This window comes from Suricata suricatta, chromosome 6 (genome assembly GCF_006229205.1).
Source record: "Suricata suricatta isolate VVHF042 chromosome 6, meerkat_22Aug2017_6uvM2_HiC, whole genome shotgun sequence".
In the NCBI taxonomy this organism is placed as follows: domain Eukaryota; kingdom Metazoa; phylum Chordata; class Mammalia; order Carnivora; family Herpestidae; genus Suricata; species Suricata suricatta.
In genome coordinates, this window is record NC_043705.1 from 39991213 (window position 1) to 40010975 (window position 19763).

The 19763-nt window shown below is 38.4% G+C and overlaps 1 long non-coding RNA gene across 1 annotated transcript in view; it reads left to right on the forward strand.

Moving 5' to 3' along the window:
• LOC115294793 overlaps nucleotides 1–12532 on the forward strand; it is a 61258-nt gene extending 48726 nt beyond the window's left edge. The window contains exon 3 of the long non-coding RNA XR_003910138.1: nucleotides 12455–12532. This is a non-coding gene — a long non-coding RNA (uncharacterized LOC115294793). The remainder of the gene's footprint in view (nucleotides 1–12454) is intronic.
• The last annotated feature ends 7231 nt before the right edge of the window (nucleotides 12533–19763 follow it).

Genomic DNA, 19763 nt, shown 5'->3' on the forward strand with positions numbered 1-19763 from the left:
TGCTATCTGCACATGTATTTGCCCTGCTCAAAATCCTGTATTACTTTCCCATCACACTCAAACTCTTTACTGTGACCAAACTTGTTCCTGCTCTGGGATTTGAGTCCTTGCTATGGGTCCCTCTGCTTGGAGCTTTTATCGGCTGCCTTTCCACATGTATTGCTTCCTGAGTCTCATCAAGTTTGCTTAGATGTCTCCTCCTCACAGTTTCCATGACTACCTGACTACCATGACCCATGAACTCATCTCCATTTACTTTGTTTCTGGCTAGCTTAAACATTATTTGTTGTATTTATTTGATGTCTAGGTTTGTTTTTCTTCTTTCCTGCGTTAAAATGTGAACTCCATGAGGGTAGATTCTTTGCCTCTTTTTTTCATTCCTGTATTACCATTGCCTGGAAGAGTACCTGGAACGTAATCAATGCTACTCCACAAATATGTGCTGAGGGAATGACCTATAGCCCATAGTTAGGTACATGGATATGTGACTTTGCTATATTCAGGAAAATGTAAATGGTTGTTCTTAGTTCTCTTAGACTTTATGGACAAATGATTGTATTTCTAATACTATCTGAACAGTGAACACTGAATGGTGAGTTAGCTAGTGCTTAGATCTCCAGTGTACTTTTTACCACCACGAGGAGGTCAAAATCTGTTCAGTTTAAGAGTAGCTATGGTTTGGTTCTACTACTAGAATAATAATTAACTGAAGTTTTCAACTGGATATTCTAATTAAATTGAAATCTTTATTAATTTTGAACAGATGAAAATCGTTCTAGTCTATTGCACATTTGAAAGATTAATGATTTGGGAATTTAAAGCTGTGGGTTCTGGCCTGGTTCAGGGAGAACTTAACCAATGCATTGGACCACTGCATGTCTCGTTCTCTCATTTATCAAATAGGAGATGGAACTAAATGATGTATAAGATGTTGCTGGAATATGTGGAATGCAGAAAATGCAGAGTAGGACTTTAGAGGTACTCATGTGACTATCATTGCTATGGTGCACTTCTGGAAATTGGGCTGGATGTAATGCCAACGAGGAGAAATAACCCACAGGACTTTTTTACCTTACTTTAGTGGAGCTATAATAGTTATCTTTTATTTTATATATCCCTCTCTATAAATTTCCATTAATTACTTTCATTCTAATGATGTGATCTAAATCAGTGGTTCTCAGCCAGTGGCTATTTTAGCTCTTGATGGACATTTGACAATACCTAGGGACATTTTTTTTTATTGTCAAAACTTGAGGAGGGGAGTGGGGGTAATCTTGGCATCTAGTAGGTAGAAGCCAGGGAGGCTATTAACCAGCCCACAGTGCACAGCACAACCTCACATCACAGCACATTATCCAGCTCAGAACGTCAGTAGCACTGACGTGGAGAGGCTGACCTAAATAAAAACACTGTGATATGTGTATTTTTGGCATTTATACTTTTCCTGCAGGTAGAACGTCAATAAAAATTTCAGGTACCTATGCAGTCCATTTAAATGAAATTAAAAAATAATCTTGTAGAAATACGTAATCACTGAGGACCAAAAAGCAACTAAGTAAGCAAATAAAACAAAAAACTGTCATATCTGGGTAAACTCAGAAGTAGTTTCAAGCTATTGATTAGAACAATTATACATATATTATAGTGACATAAATAAAATTCATGTGGTTTCCCAGCTAGCCTCTTAGTTTTTTTCTCTAAACTATTCCGTAACCATTTCTGTGTCATATCCTGAAAACCAACCTAAATTTTGGCATTCGTGGTTAGTAAATATTTAGTAAAGAAGTAAAAACACCTGAGTTTTGAAAAACAGAGACCTTTCAGCACACAGCTCCAATAGAAAAAAATTGAAGGGCTAATTTTTATTGCTAATTAAAACAAATGATTTCCTGTATATTGTCAACTATGTTCCCAGGATTCAGTGAAATGTTCACAACCTCACGTTCCACGTGGCTATCTTCCCGGGCTAATTAGGGACTTCTCAGCAGTCCTTGCCCAACCTTTCTGCTTGTAGGCGTGCATTTCCTTGGACTTCCTCAAGCTTATCCCCTGCTATTGTGACATGAATTCATCTTTGTCAGTCTCAGCTGAAATATGCAAATTCTTGCTGATGTCATCTGGGAAATAGATGACCTTGTGGCTAAATATATACTCCGTGACTTTGCAAACTGTCTTCAGATTTAGGACTTAGTCTTTGGCATGTTGGGCTTTTCAGTGTCACAATTTTAAAAGGAAAATTTTCTAGGACCACAAGCTTGCCTTCTAACGACCACATGATATTGGCCATTTAAGTAAAGACTTGACTTGGTTTGATACATATGAAAACTTACAAGTAACAAAGCACAAAAATCTTCCAGTATTTTGCATCTTTTCAGAGCAGCTTTCCCCTTGTTTTTGTTTTAAGCATAGATATTATTTTAAGTAGATTCAGCTTGATAGATGATGGTTTAATTGTCTTTTCTTCAGGAACATTCAAATTTGTGTGAAAATGTAGGCAAAAGTGTATAAGTAAGAGAGAACACATTTCCTCATCATTTAGGAATACTTTCGAAAGTTGGAATTAATGTCATATTTTTTCCTTTGTATTTTTGCCTTAACTTTCCTCTTACTGTTTTCCATCTTAGTTCACCTAAACTTTCTAAGCTTTTGAATTTTTTTTACTTCAGGGAATATGGAAATACAGGCTCTCTAAAATGTCACAAACATTTAACACTTAGTTGGTGTTAAAATGTATTGAAGTGTAATGTGGGTCAAAACTGAACCCTATTAATTTAGAGAGCAAACTTTACTGATGGAATGAGGATTGAAGAAATAGACTGAGCATATGAGAATTTCTGGCAACCAAGAATTAGCACAACACTGAGAGGGTACATGTATTTAAAAGGGGCTATTGAGACAACTTGATATTACTATATGTCAAATATGTTAGAAGTTAAAAGAAGTAGGATGCCCTCGTATGCTCCCTTGGAAAAATTTTTTTAATCCAGGAATTCCTACTGGGTATCTAAGCTGAGCTAAACAGTACGCCACTCACTTCAGACAGAGAAAGGAATCAGGCATCTTCCCCACCTTCTCTGGTTCTCAAGGTAGACCTTAAACATGCAGGTGCCTGAGGACTAGAGGTGATAAGACAGAAGCATGTATTGAGTTCATTGTGATCAAAGGATGGGTAGGTTCTTCTCCTGGACAGTCAAATGCTAGAAAAGTGTGACTAGGAAGTAGTGACATATGGAAATATATGAAATAGGAAGTATGGAAATATAGAGAAAGTCATTTTGTGTATAAAAATAAAAAGTATATAATATATGCATATTAATTATAACTATAAAAAATATTTTAAGCCTATGCACAGAGTTCTGATATTTACTTGGTCTTTTTTTCCCTTGTAAAGTTGCCTGCATTTATTACCTTTTAATTACCAGTGAGAAAGAAAGCCACGTATATTCCCTTTCATCATTTTTTAGTCCTTAAAATACACTTTTCTTACATATACTCTATGGTGGAAAGGAACTAGAACTAACTTTTTGGGAGGCGCCATGCTCTGAGCTTTATACATTTATGTCAACTCATTCATTCCTTCCTTCAAACCTGTGATCAAAGAAATAGTTATAGAAATAAGGAAACTGAAGCATAGAAAGATTATGTAATATATGCAAGAAAGAGGCGTTGGATGGACTCAAGGCTACTTCCTCCACGTGTGCTTATTTCTTAGAAAATGAATAAGTCCAGCAAAATAAGGAAATCATATTTTAGCAATGTTACAGTTCAAATTTTCAAAGTCTATTATATACCTAATAAGCTGCTGCATATTTAACTGTATGTTTTCGGTTCTCTTTCTGTTATCAGTTTCTTTCTCTGTAAATGGAAGAAGTTGTGTAGGTGACTAGGGCTGGGTTTCTGTGCCTTTATGGTTTAGGGTAGTATATTATTCCACCAAAAAAACTCTTTATCTCAGAAGCAAACACCATCACACCAGATATCAGAAATTTAATACTTCCCCAAGAAAATCTACTCCAAATCCCTTGGAGGTAAGATGGTGGATAATTAAATGGAGAGAGGCATTTAAAATATTTTAATTCCTGTTAATGTTGGTGACATACTCATCTTCTTAGTTTGTGCATGTATAATATGCAAAAGCAAAATAAACACAAGTAAAAATAAGGCCAATGGCTATTGCACTGGGGTTTTGGTTTTGTTGTTTTCAAATTTTATGCTTGCTATTGTAAATCTGGCTCATTTAAATTAAGGACTAGCTTTCCTAAGATGAAACTTCATTAATGGTAATTTTTAAGGATTCAGAAAGTATTTTTCTGTGTATGTCATTTCACGAGTTATATTTATTTCAACAGGATTTACTGAGCACATTTTTTGAGCTCGGTGCCTATGATCTTCACATTACTTGCTACAGGTCCATAAGTGCAAACAGCCTTTACTATGATTTATTTGATATTTTTAGTTAATATTGACTTGGAGTTTCAACAGAAATAGATTGATTTGGAAAGAAAAGTTAATAAATGCTGATTGTTTGCCATAATTGCAAACTAAAAGTACCAGCAAAATATATCACTTTTTTAAAATATCTGCTCATGTGCTACCTAAAGCCATATCAAAGTCCCACATTCCACCACCAGTGCTATACCGCAACATTTGCATACTAGAAATCTGGGAACGAGGTCCTCCCACCCCGGGTAATCAAATTAGCTCTTACCACAGTGCCTCTGCAACTTGTTCTCGCTACGTACTCTACAAACAGGCATTTTTTAAAAAAGACTATAATACAGATGATTTCTCAGAACACATAAATTGGATATAACCGGACACATGTCACGGCAACTTTATTTATTTGATTTATTTGGGGTTCTGGTGAATAAACCAAAAGTAAATCCAAAAACGGCATCCACTAAGAATTAGCCTTGAGCTGAATTATGAACCTAGCAACTTGCCTTTGTGAGCCCCCACACCAAGTCCCTGTTCTACTGTTGCCACCCTAACTCTCAACTCAGGTCATATTTTTCTTTTATGTGTGTCCTCCCTCCTCTCTTGATGTCCTGTGGATCCTTTTACTTTTCATAGCCTTCAGGAAAGAATTTGAAACTCATTCGCACTAAACTAATAAGAGTAAAGGTTTGTGTCTCCCAGGGATCACTGCCTTCAAGAAAGAGGAAAGTCAGCAGTAGAAAATCAAGTTCCATGTGCTTGGATTTGCGTCCTGCCTCCTTCACAACCCGCCCTCCACACCATCCTCCTGAGACACTTAACAGCTGCGTGATGCTGAGCAAGTTATATCACTTCTCTAAGCTTGTTTCCTTATTGGCAAAGAATGAATGTTATTTCCTTCCTCATAGATTTGTTATGAGACTTTACTGAGGTAATGTAAAGTGCCTCACATAATACCTGGTTCAAAGTGTGAACTTCTTTAACAATAACTGATATTATTCTTATTCAACGGTTTCTACCAAAGAGGTAACTTTGGCCCTTCCCCCTGAGTATAATTCAACACATTCTGTAAGCTGCAGGTGGAGCCTGATAGCATTATGCTGTTCAGCAAGTGTTTGTTTACAACTACCTTTGTAATTTGTCAGTTTATTACTTTGTTCCTAAAAAAGGTGATATGATTAATAGAAATGTCTCAACAAGGTTGTGAGAGTACTAATCAGAAGGGAAACACTTTGAATCTGTTTTTCTCAAACAGCAATGTCACAAGAACAAGTTTTATAAACAAAAATATCTATTCTTCTCTCACCTCTAAGCACCTCTGCCCAACATCAGTCTTAAAGTTTGGCTAAGAAAAATGCCTTGCTTTCTCTTCTCCTCTCCTGTAAGTGCTGAGCCTACCTTCCCAATTATTTCTTATAATACATGTAATTACAATGGTTATTGTGGCAGATGTGGCTGACCTAAAAGCTTTGTTCCTTTTCTGCTTAAGTTATAGGAGTACAACCCTGAGAATCTGGAAAACTTGGAAGAGTTTAGTTTTATAAGTTCCTTGAAGAGGAATGGAGAAAACTGGTTGTGATCAGCACATGATGTGCGTTATTTCCCAAATGAGAAGGTGTTTATTTGGATTCCTTCCATGGGGTTCTGTTCCAGGGTTATCAACTGAGAAAAGTCATTTCCAACTGTTATTGCTCTTGTTTGGAGGGATTCTCCACCCCCACACCCCCAGCTAACTCTTTTGAAAGCACCTGCTTGGTGACAGGGGGGAGAAGGTCATGAGAAAGTCAACAATGTGACAGCCATTTCCTGAGCCATCCTGATCTTATCCTAGAAGACGGATCACATTCTTCAGCTGAATTTGTTAAAAATAGCAGTTAGCAGGAGCTAATGATACTAAGAAGACTTATCAGACGCAGCATAGAATTGACAGTTTTGATCTGTCCTATTGGCTCTGTCTAAAAGCTGGTTTCTGTCTTGAACGTGAATGGATTTGAATACTATCAAACAACCCCTACCCCCAACTCTGGTCTGTCTTTTGCCTTCCCAACCAGCTAAGATTCTTTTAAGCTTGACTTTCTGTAGTTTGTATTGCCAAAAACAATAGATCAAATAGGTTTTATATTTTATTTAATACAATTTTTCAAATTATACTCAACCTTATTTAATACAGTCCCCAAATTATGTGTATCCTTCATTGTCTGGACCCACCTGTTACAGATTCACTGGCTTGGAGGTTTTAGACTGGCCTCAAGGGTATGATTCCTTGATTTTATAGGTCAAAAGGCCAAGTTTGTTTAAGAGAACTGTTTCCCTCCTGGGTTTAGCATAAAAGGATCCAAATATTCAGGATAAAAAGCAAATCCATATGCAGCTTTCTTTGGTCATACTAACATTTTCCGTCAATGCAAAGGACCACCAGCCATCACAAATGCGTGACCAACCACATAAGAATCAGCATAGACTATAAGTTTCTATCTGAAAACTCTGCTAGATATTAGCTTCCAGAAAATGTTAAAAGATTGTTTTTAAAGTACTATTTGATAATGTAGACATGATATTTTCTTCCATCAGTTTTGTGCCTCAAGAGCATCTCTAATGTTTAGCTCATAGAAGTATTAAAACTTTGCAGGAATTGGACAAGGTATGGCTAAATCTTATTGGACATATCATGTGCTATTATTGTTCAAAAGAGCAAAATGTCTTCCTTTCCTAGAGATTCAGTGTAGTAGAGAACTTCTTAACTGAGGAAAATGATAACAGATCAAGAAGAATCCTGAGGTCCTTACTGATAATATTTTTAAAGTAAAATCATTGCTGTGTGTTATAGAAAACTTTTCATTTAAAAAATTTTTTAACACTTACGTATTTTTGAGAGACAAAGTGCATGTGGGGGAGGAGCAGAGAGAGAAAGAGAGAGAGAGACAGACAGACAGACAGACAGACAGAATCTGAAGTGAGCTCCAGGCTCTGAGCTGTCAGCACAGAGCTTGAGATGGGGCTGGAATCCATGGTGAGATCATGACCTGAGCAGAAATCGGACATTCACCCGCTGAGCCACCTAGGCACCCTGGAACCTTTTATTTTATTGGCAATATATATAAATTTACTAGAATGAGATTCATTTTTAGTAAAATCCTCTTAGACCCTTAGTACCTGGAAAATATCTCTGAGCCTTAGTTTCATCATCTAAAAATAAGGTGTTGGATGAGCTCTGAGCTTCCTTCCAGCTCTGTTATTCTAGATCCATTCTTATGTATTTCTAAAATTTGTAGACCAAAGTGCATTATTTGACTAGAAAACATCTGTTATTCCTCTAAAACCTACACATACATACATATTATGGTGATATATACATTTGTCACGCGGGTCCTAGCTGCGAAGATGACATCTTGTTCTTATTCCTATTATAAGAATTTCGAGGTAATTCAGTGCAATTGTCAACAACAAATGTATGTTGAGCACCCAACATGTGTATGGCAATTGAACAGACGTAGGTTCAGATCATCATATTAAGGAGAGCAAAACGTGTCCCTGTATCTGAGACCATCCAACACTGCCGTTCTTTCTTAGAAGAGCAGGGTTTGCCTTCAGCCCTAACTGCCCAGCCAGTGCAGGATGGTCAGGGGGACCCCACCCTCTGACCTTATCAGCTGCCTTCAACCTGGGAGAATGGTTATTCCCAGTCCCATTGTTTCTCACTTCCTGATCCTACTTGCTCCCTCTGAGTCACTAAACATGAAATCATAGCTAAGGAGGCTTCAAAGGGACCATGGAAAGCCCTAGACACACACACATACACACACACACCCACACCACAGTATAAATGATAAAATGGTGTCAACTCTAAGACTATAAAGAAAATCATGGGTTTATCACAACAGCTGTCCTGGGTAAAGACCTAACCCCCAAATAAAGCTGGGATTCATTAGGCGGCTTCCCAAAGCCTTCTCAATCTAGACCCACCCACTTCCATCTGCACCAACATGATGTTCCAACAATACTGCATTCCTTATAGTTCTCTGTATGTGACACACATGTTTCTAACTTTTCCCTTTGAATTTATACTTTCATATGCCTAGCCTTCTTATCTCCTTCTTCCACTTGACAAAATCTCCCATGAAACCAGCTGGAATGGCAAGTGTTCTGTGAAGTCTTTCCTGATAACCCTGCATCATGTTAGTCATGCCCTCTCACCTTCTAGCTGTTCACATTTTCACCTAAAACCTCTATTGTAATTCTCCATTGATATGTTTCTCTCTGCTGACAGATTTCAGGCTCCTTTGGGGGATGACCTTTGTTTTATTTACCTCTGGATCCCTATAAATTTCTGGTCCCTGAGGCTCAAAGTTTGTTGAGTAAGTGAACAAATTCTGGCTCCTGACTCAAAGCAGAGACATCTTTAGTAGGAGTGTGTGTACTTATGTGAAGGATGGTTGGTGGTAAGCCTGAGCAGTCACTTTGAGCCAAACTAGAAAGGCTTAGGGACCCCTCACCTACACCCACTTAGTGAGAGATGCCAACAAGCAGATCCCAGATCATCACCTTTTCCATTAGTGGTATTCATAAAAACTAAATAATATAGGAGTGGGAAGTTAATACTTTCATACAGTGTATTTTGTTTCTCTGGTGAATGGTGAGGGAAGAACTGCAGATAACTGGAGGGGTCTTCCAGGCCCTTTTGAAAGGACACAGGTATTTAATCTTCTAATAGGTCACAACTAAAATGAAAAATTAAAGCACAAAGCAAAACAAAACCCAAAAACCTAAGTCTTCTTTATTCACTTAGTTCAGCTCAAGAATAAGACAAAAATATATGGGAAAACAATTAGAATAATTCTTCTAGGGGTGCCTAGAGTTGGCTCATTTGGTTAGGCATCTGGCTCTTGATTTTGACTCAGGTCATGAATTCATGGTTAATGAGATTGAGCTCTGTGTTGGGTTCCACACTTACATTGTGGAACCTGCTTGGGGTTTCCTCTCTCCTTCTCTGTCTGCCCCTCCCTTGCTCATGCACTAGCTCACACTCTCTGTCTCTCTTTCAAGAATAGAAAAAAAAATAAGAATTCCCGTCTAATGATCCACAGGTAAATTTTCAGGTTGCAAACTTCAGTGGAAAAGGTGAGAAGGAAGAGAAGTTATATTATTTAAAGTAATGAATACTGGTTACTGTAAGTAAAAAGCATCCCCTAAATCTCAGTAGCTTAACATAGATTTCTGTTTCCTCTCATATCAAGTAGGGAAAATTGGGGAGCTCTGCTCCAAGTTAATGTCCAGCTAGTAGCACGTGAGTAACGATGGGAAAGTTTTTAGACGACAGGCCTAGACATGGTGCATATTAGTTTCCTCACATTCCACTATCCAGAAAGCAGTAAAAAGGTTTCCTCCATTGGCAATGGGGGACAGGGGTTGGTTTAGCTGTTTTCTAAGACAGGAGAACCTCAGGTCCTTCCACTTTGTGACAAATGGCCATATTTCATTCTTTCTCATTGCCATGTAATACTCCATTGTATATATATATATACACAACATCTTCTTGATCCATTCATCAGATGATGGACATTTAGGCTCTTTCCATGTTTTGGCTATTGTTGACAGTGCTGCTATGAACATTGGGGTACATGTGCCCCTATGCATCAGCACTTCTGTCTCTCTTGGGTAAATCCCTAGCAGGGCTATTGCTGGGTCATAAGGGAGTTCTATGGATAGTTTTTTGAGGAACTTCCATATTGTTTTCCAGAGTGGCTGTACCAGGTTACATTCCCACCAACAGTGTAGGAGGGTGCCTGTCTCTCCACATCCTCACCAGCATCTATAATCTCTTGATTTGCTCTTGGTAATAGATAAGGGCACTTATGGGGAAGAGCACTGGGTGTTATATGGAAACCAATTTGACAATTAACTATTAAGAAAATTAAAAAATTAAAAAAATAATAAAACAAAGGAGAACCCTCATAGAGGAAAGTAAATTCTCTCATAGAGGAAAGATAAAAGTCAGGGAGAAGAACAGAAAGGGAAAACCAAAATAAAAAGAGAAATTCAGAAAGCACTCAGGGAGAAGTTTTCCCTTTTTGGGTCTCTCTTATAAAGAGCATTCCTTACCTTAGATTATCACCCAGGTGAACACAGATATCCCATTTCAGCTCTGTGTGAGAATGTGTATGGTGTGTGCTACACATACGGCACAACTGGGGTCCAGAGTGTGAACAAGGACAGAACATATTGAAAAGTGCAGTACATATATTTTAATTTATTTAGTGTTTATTTTTGAAAGAAAGAGAGAGAGAGACTGAGCAAGCAAGGGAGGGGCAGAGAAAGGGGAAGACACAGAATGTGAAATAGGCTCCAGGCTCTGAGCTGTCAGGATAGAGTCTGAACTGAGGCTTGAACTCATGAACCACGAGATTATGACCTGAGCTGAAGTCAGATGCTTGACTGACTGAGCCACCCTGGTGTCCTTGAAAAGTGTATATTAAAGTATACTTATATCAGCCATATGCTTTAAGCAAACCCTAATTTCTTGTTCTATTCAAATTATTTGAAACCCATACAAGTCATCGTCTTTCCTATTAGAAAGGCACACGTTGTTCACCCTGTCTATTCTAGTCAGAAAAACAGTAGTGATGAATTGTCACCTGCTTTCACCACCTCTCCACCTTTCCCCCCTTATCGGACAGCCGAATACTACCACTTTTAAAAGATATGGGCAGAACTTCTCAGAAACTCGTATTATTTTCTGCTGTAGCACTTACTGAATTATGACTATTTTGCTTGTGTGCTTGATTACCTTCCTAAACTCTGAGTTTCCAGAAAACCAGCTCATCTCACATGACCAGTGCCTCACAGAGCTACAGGCACATAAGTTAACATGACCATATAAATTACTGACCAGACATAGAAATTTTTGAGTGAAAGGGTAAAGTACTAACAATTCTGTGAGACAGCAGGAGTAAACGCAGGCAACGTCTGGAAAATAGGGAAATGGATGCTCTATAAATATGTGTGGAATGAGAATATAAGCCCTATTCTGACCATTGTCTTTTTGACTGGCATTGTTTTATCTTGTGTCTCTGTGACTTAGAACCATGCCTGCTGCCTAGTCCGTGTGTGATAAAGATTTGTTGAATAGTTGAAGGACTGGAAGAAAACAAAATATGTGGTAGTTCTACAAGGTGCTAATCTTGCTCAAGCAGAGAGCCTTGTCTAAAACCCTTGGACTACTTGTCTTCTCACTTTTCCATTCAATATGTTCTTTCAATAGCTTTGTCAAGCATGATGGACCTCCCAGAGGATCTTTCCATAACTCTGCTAGGCCATGAAGTTTTCCTAATGATGCAACATGACGTAAATCCGTGATCCTCACAATAGGAAACTAACCTGCTACAGAGACCAAACTATTTTGATTCAAGGGTTTTTCCAGTGATTCATAAACATCATGTTTGATCTGAGTCCTCAGCTCTAGAGTCTTCTTTAAACTGTCCTAGACTCAGGCACAGTTAAGTAGCTGGAGCAGTGGGAGGCGAACTATACTCTCTGTCCCACTTTGACCGCTGTCACCCAGAAGCAGCTGCTGCTAGGGAGGAATGACAGGGCGAGGGATGTTTAAGGCCGTTACAATCAGAGGAAGCAGGGGGCTGATGGAACTGGGAAGAACTACCTTGAATTCCCTGAGTCATCACCCAAAAGAATTCAGTGTCAGAAATGAGAGATTGTGCGTCTGGGAAACAGGTGATGAGGAGGGTGAAGGCACACTATCGTAGAGTCTTTTGGAAGAATCATAGAGGAATTTGGGAAAGCTACTCTGGAATTGTGGATTGGATTATTTCTGAAGTCAAGGTCAGTAAGATCCCAGACGTGGAGGCTACTGGCCCAAGCAGGAAACCCTTCCTGAGAAGCGCACATCCTCCTCTTTCTGGGCAGGTTGTGATGCGGAAGCGCAGTCTTCCATGCTCTAATTAGCACTCTTGGTTTGACAAGGGTGGCTCCCATTTTGAAGTTTCCTCTCTGTGTTATTTTACAGAAGATTTCACGGGAAAGGACCACAAACTCAGTTCCTCTCAACTTTGTTGAAGAATGTCAGCAAATTACAATTGTTCAGAATCAGAATTTCATCAGCTTGGCCATAGCATATTTATGATGCAAAAACAATCGCAAAAGGCTTTGCTGCACTGCTTTATTGACACAGCCTTCCTGTCCCCACATCTTGCTTCCTCTCAGGAAAGTGGGACGTGTTGGATGATTTCCCAGCTTCTATTTGGAGAGGAAGTCGACAGGTTTTCCACCATCCAGCCCCCGCCAATCTGCACTAGCCGAGGAACACCTGCAGCCAAAGGCTATGCCCGTTCTCTTTTGTGCATTTGCAGCTATCAAAATAAATGAGCCATCTTGGATGGGAAAATTATATCTTTTTTCAGAGGAAACTCACTCTCCACATGTGCACAATGATGCATATGCCCTGATGTTATGAACACCGCCTCTGACTAGAATTACAATTAGGCATTTGGCATTCAAAACCAATGTCAATAATTGTCTCAAAAGAAAGAGCTTTTAAAAGTTCTCATGCCCTGGCAGCATTTCCCTGTTACTGCCCATTTATTCTGCACACAGTAAATTCTTAAACCCACCTAATAATGCAAAACAAGGGAACGGCCTGACTCCTCTGGCCAGATGTCTCACTTTTGTGATATTAGTCATCCTTGCTGTATATAAGTAGTTCTTTCTCTCACCCCCTCATTCACTCCCATCCCTAACATCTGTCTCAGAAGCCATCATTCTACGGAAAAACCACAGCTGCTTCATCCCTCACTCAACTGCCTGTCCATCCAGATGTTCAAGTTGGCTCAGACACCCTAGGAGCTTATGACAGCTTTATGCTCATCCCAAGACTTAACTTAGGGACAGAGGGTGTACTGTTTGCTCTGATGGGTTTTCCTCTATTTTTTATCATGCGTAACTGTGGCTTTGAGGATGGAAATAGTAGTTTGAAATGACTTTGATAGGAAAACAGCAAAAACTCACAAATCCATAGGGAAAACCAAAACCAAAACAAACAAAAGCCACCGGATCACTGGTACATCGAGCCCTAGTGCTTCATGAGCTCTCAACTTGTCCCTTATATAGCATCCATAGCTGTGTGGATGATGGTGCTGTGAGGAGTAAGTGTGGTATGCAAAGTTCTGTGTCCATAAAGATAGATTGCTCAGTGGTACAGAACCCAACTACTCTCTGGAATTTGCTCCATCAACATGGCTGGGTTGATGTGAACCAAGAATGCATTCCTTTTCCAGACTTTCTGACACACTCAGAGGGACCCCAAACCCAAGTGACTATATATATCCTGCTTCATCAGCCACTCTCCAGGAACTGGTCACTTCCTTTAAAGTGACTCAGTGCCAGGAGATCAGAACCTTCAGATAACACCATTCTTAAGGGCCGCTTTCATGTCAGATTGTCCTCATGGACATATCCAGCCCAGTGTCCATCTCCTTTGAATCCCTCTGAAGTTTTTAGTGTTCTTGCAAAATTCTCTAGTCTCATGCCTTTATTATAGTTTTTCAGTTAATCCAATAGCATCCTACTCAGAAAATATTACCATCTTACATTGATTTTTGCTGTGTGTTCCCAGCTCACTTCATTTCTATTTATCTGAAGCCTATCAATTCTTTCAAGGCTCGACAGAAATCTTTCTTCAAGAAGAGGTCCACACTATTTTTCCCCTCCATAAAATCCCAGGAGTCCATACTGCCTGCTGGAGATACTTTCCATTGCCAGTCACTTGGCATATCTTGGCACCAGCTAGACTGGAAGTCTCCTTAAGGGCCAAAAATTAACCTTGCAACAATTGGTATTTTTAATGGCATCTAACACATGCTAAATTCTCCATTAGTGTATCTTGGTGCTAGAGCAGTGGTAAGGTCCATGGCTGACCAGTAAACTAACCTTCTATATCAGTTAAAAGGAATTGTGGCAATTAGGCATGACTTCCTTCAACCTTGATTCCTTTCTCTCATACTTGCAAACATTAATAACCCCTCCCTGCTTCTTTTTTGTTTTTGTCCTTAATCATAAGAATATGAAGTATCTCTTGCACAAAGCTGATCCCTTTCCATATTTTATTTATTCTATTTCTTTCACCGTCCTGTCATTGATCATTTGCTCTCTCATGTTTCTTTGTTTCTCCTTTGTGTCTAAAATTGCCCTCCCTTGACCTCAGATCTTATTCAGTTAGTTCCCTTCCTATGGCTTCAGCTTCTCAAAAGATGAGTCTATTTTTGCTATTTTCATTTTTAATCCTTTTATTCTCAACTCTCTGCCAACCGGTTTCAGTCCTACCACTCCATCAAATTTGCTCTAAGTCCATCGATTATCTCCACCTTGTACATCAGCATTTTCGTATTGCTATGTTACTGGCCCCTCTGCTGTACTGGATCTTGTTAATTACTTTGTTTTTAAAGGTTTCTACTTACTTGGGTTTGTTATGCTGAACTCCTGTGGCGTTTCTCCTATTTCTATAGTATTTTTCTGCTTCAAGTATTTCATGGTCTCATCTTCCTTCACATACTTTAAATATTGATTTTTCCCAGCATTCTATGCTTAAACAACTTCTTTTTGGTTCATGGGTAACCACTTTACTCTGGATACATGAGATTATTACTTCAGTAATAATAATAATAACCAATATCTACAGAGCACCTTATATCAAATATTGTTCTAAGTACTTTTACATGTATTAACTCATAGCATTCATAAACATTGTATTTTACAGAAAGCATTTTATAAATGGGAAAAATAAACAAAATGTTATATACCTTGCTTCTAGTCAAAAAGAGTAGACTCAAGATTTTAATCTCCAAAAATCTGGCCCAGAGCCTATGCTCAGGTGCAAATTTTGGTTGCATATGGAGATTTGGGGCTTCATTTTTCTAGAACAGTTGGTGGCCCCATCTTCTAGCCATCCCTCAACCTAGAACTCATGGAATCATTCTTAACTCCCTCTTGCCTCACCTCCCACAGCACATCAGTTATTGACTCCTGATAATTTCATTTGCAACACCTGTCTTCCACCTGGGCTCCCTTTTCCCACAGGCCTCTCACCACTGCTTGAATGCAGACTATCAATGAATCTCCCTGGACTACTCAAATAGCCTCTTAGCTGAGTTCCTTGTTTCCAGTGCTGTCTTCCTCAAACCCAGAGTCACCGTGTGGCAACAAAAAGTTTTAAATAAGACACACATCTGACCACGTCAGTTCCCTACTTTAAAACCTTCCAATAGCTCCTGATTCCCTATGATTAAAAGTCCACCTTCTGAAGAATGAAGCATAAAGCATTCACTTAGTCTTGCTGATACTTTGGCTTCATCTGCATCATAAAATTATTGTTGTTCCCTGCACATAGGACATCTGTCCCTTATTGCTTCTGTTTCCTTGGCCTATTCAGTCTACCTGGACAGTTTCTGTATTCCTTCACATCTCATCGAAGGCTACATATCGTATCCTTGCATTTAGTGTCACTGTATTGGTTTTTTTACCAAATATTAATAATCTGTGTATTTGTCGTCTCTACTAGGTTATTAGCTCCTAAACATAAAGACTTTGTCATGTTTTTTCTTTGATTTTGCAATGTTTTCCATAGTGACTGATATAAAACGGGCAGTTTATGAATGTTTTAATGAATACACTAATGAACAAATGAATGAATGTAAACCACTGTTTTTCTCTTACTGTGTGTTACTTTTCAATAGAGCACGAACTTAAATAAGGCAATGTTCCTGTTTATGCTGCTGGACATTTTATGGCCCTAAGGACTAACATGTTATAATGTTTATTTTCCTTAAAGACAAACATAGAAAAATATTACTAAATTCCATAGCACTGTCCCTTGTTTTTCTGTCTTCCTTTACTAAAATTTCCATCTATATTTTCCTAAAGCAAAATGTAAATTGCATATTCATTCATTGCATGTGATTGGTATGACTTATGTTAGGATTAGCTGCTTGGTATAGAGAAACCCAAAATACTAGTGGCTTAAGAACAATAGAACTTTTTTCTATCACAGTCGAGGACTAATATATAGTTCCAAGTTCATGAAGAATTCATGTTCCTCCTATTTTGTTGCTTCTTGATGCATCTCCTCATAATCCAAATTGGCCTCTGGAAATTTAGCTATCATATGTGCATTTCAGATGTCAGGAAGAAGGAAGATGAGAAAATATGTGCTTTTCCCTTTTAAGAATGCTTCCTGGAAATCCCATACAACATGTCCATTTACATCACACAGGAGCGGTCAGGACAATGGAGGATGACAGTTTTTATTTATTTGTTTGTTGTGGTTTTTTAGGTTGTGGTCATGTGAGAAGCACAAATTGAGGTTTTATTCTTAGGGAGAAGGGGGAGTGAATGTTGACGTAGGCAACCAGTTGTCTCTACTACAGTTGAATCTGAATGTAAAGAATAGATGTGAATCTCAGAAGTATTATACTGGTGAGCAACCTATGACCAGCTGCAACGTGACCTAGAGGTGATTATTGCCTAGCTAGTGAGCCTGCAAATAAAACCAAGAGCGAATAAACAGTGAAGTTGTACACCTGGCCTCACAGAACTGAAGATTGAGGGATATGGATGCATTTCACGGAATCAGAAAATGAATTGTGGTCTTTCTGCCATTATTTAAGTTCACTATAACAAACATCAATGAAGCAGATGATATACATATTCTGATTTAATATTCTCCTGGGTGATGTTGGTCTCACAACAAGATTCATTTACATGGTTCATTATTTTAGACCAGCACTTCTCAAACTTACTTGTCATAGGAATTACCGGATGCCTCACTAAAATGCAGTTTCTCATCTGATAGGTCTCAGGTGAAGTCAAAGTTCTGTTGTACTTTGGGTTTCAAGGCTTTTAGAGCCTCAGCACATGTCAGTCCTTGTGTTAGTTTAGTTTTCTAAGTGTATAGATGCCAAGTTGGTAGAGATATGCAAGCAGTTTTTTGAAAAGTCTGTGGAGAACAGAAGGGAGGGAGAGAGAGAAAGGGAGAGCCTTCAGACTGCAGTGAAGGCTTATCATATAGGAAAGAGAAGGAAAGGAAGAGTATGTTGGAGGAGTAGCAGTTTATAGATAGACGAGCGGGGAAACCTGAGCCAAAGATGCCCATCACAGTCCTACAGACCACAGGAATGGGCCTGCAATGAAACTCCTGCAATGCTTAGTCACTGGCTGGAAGCGGCTCATGGGGAAGCACTGACAGGGTGGTGGATCCTCAGGGGCAGCAGCTAAGGCCCTTACTCAGTTACACTTCATTCAGCAGAAGACCTGAGTCTATGTTCTAATAGCTGCTGCAATCCATATTCTTGCCTCTGTAAGTACGGTACCCTGACTATGATTTAATGTTTATTTGAAGTCCTTGCAGGGTCTGAGTGTTTATTGCAAATATTCATTTTTCAACATGGATTTGCAGTACTTGGCCCAGAGTGCCTTCAGTAAATATTTGTTATTGAATAAACAAAAATTGAAGAGGAAGAAATTACAGCAATAATGAATGAATTGGTATTGGGCCCAAGACACACCATGGAATTTGCATGGGCAGGAAGGATAAATTATTTCTAACCTATAGTCTTGGTACTTGCTTCTTTCTCATAAGAGCTGATGGCAGCAACTATTATCCAATTTTAGGTTCCAGCTAGTTGATGTTTGATTGTAATTAGTTTAACAATTTGAATTCATTTCCTCTAAGGAGACCATGAAAAACATAATTTAATGGAAACAAATCAACCATCATGGAAGTTATATAACTCACCCATACGCATTTTGACCATCGAATATAATTACATAATAATTTGGACTCAAAATTAAATCATTTGGCACACTTTTGTAGGATGAAATTAGCAAAGTCCAATTTAATTTGTGCAAGGCACCAACATTACTCACTTTTGGAAATAAAAGGCCTCGGGAGATAAGAATTCAATTGGAACTATTATGTTTTTATTCAGATTCATTTTCAATATGTTACACTTCATAAAATTACAAGTCAAAAATGACTATTTCTGAATTTATAAAACATGCAAACCTTGACAGAAAAGGACATTCTGTCCTTTTCTGAGTTTGGAGTTCAAATTTTCTCCATTTTTTTTCTTTCTTCTTATTACCACCATAGGTCAAATAACTTACATCTTTATTACCATGTAAGTGGTGATATAACTTGCAACTTCTTATCTACAAACAAGTGGCAGGATTCATAGGAAAACCTAACATGTATTACAGAGGAAACTGTTATACTGATAAAATTTGGGGTGGGGATTTCTCTGAACACTAAAATAGAATCAACAATTTATTGATCATGTCATTTTCATCATCATGACTACATCTAAAACATTATTCATTGGTTAATTCAATGAATCCTTACTGAATAGGCTAAGGACAAGTCACTGTAGCAAGTTCTCTTGTGAATTCAAGAATGACCTAGGGCCACAATATAACCTTAAAATACTTTGAAACATACAAAGGTATGAGCATTTGGATAAACTACTCCATGTCACTCTCTCTGTGTCCCTTTGAAGCAGATATATTATCCCAAGTAAGTGAATGAATGAAAATGACAGAATGAGCTTCCAAAACTAAGGAAATGACAAGAACAAAGACCCAAAGAAGAAAAAAACAGCCTGTCTTCCAGAAATAATGAGTATTCTAGATGGTTTAGAATGTAAGGAAGTAGTAAGTAGGGGTAACAAGATCTGAATCAAAATTAATAGGGCTTAGAATAACATGCTCAGGGATTTGAGCAGAAATCTCATAGGCAATGGGGAAATATTTCAGGTTTTTAAAGATGGTGCTACTTTTACTCTTTGGGAAAGTTGATCTGGTAATAGTATGTGGTATTTATTAGATGAGGTCAAAATGTGCATTTGTTACTTTTTAGGAAATAAAACATTTCAGTAATTATTGTAGGGAATTAATGAACTAACTTACAGGTGACAAGAAAGATTTCTAGGTAACAAAAGGGGAAACAGCTAATTCCTAAATATGCACTGAACTAAGTCTATGTGTTTTGCATAGTTCTCAATAAAATAGGAAGTGAAAATTGAAAAATAAGGAAGCTGAGGTGATACCAGATTGGAAGATGGCACAGTAGACATGAAGAGGGTCAGAGGAACAAGGGATTCTGGAGTCTGTTGTCAGTGAAGACAGCATGGAAGTGGCTCATCACCTCTCTGTCCGGTCTCTTTCAATTCTTTTTCCCTAGATCTACATACCCTGGGGTTAGGAACATGAATTTTGGAGTCACTCTTACCTGAAGTCCCAGCTCTCTCAGTTCCTCACTAGCCATGTTA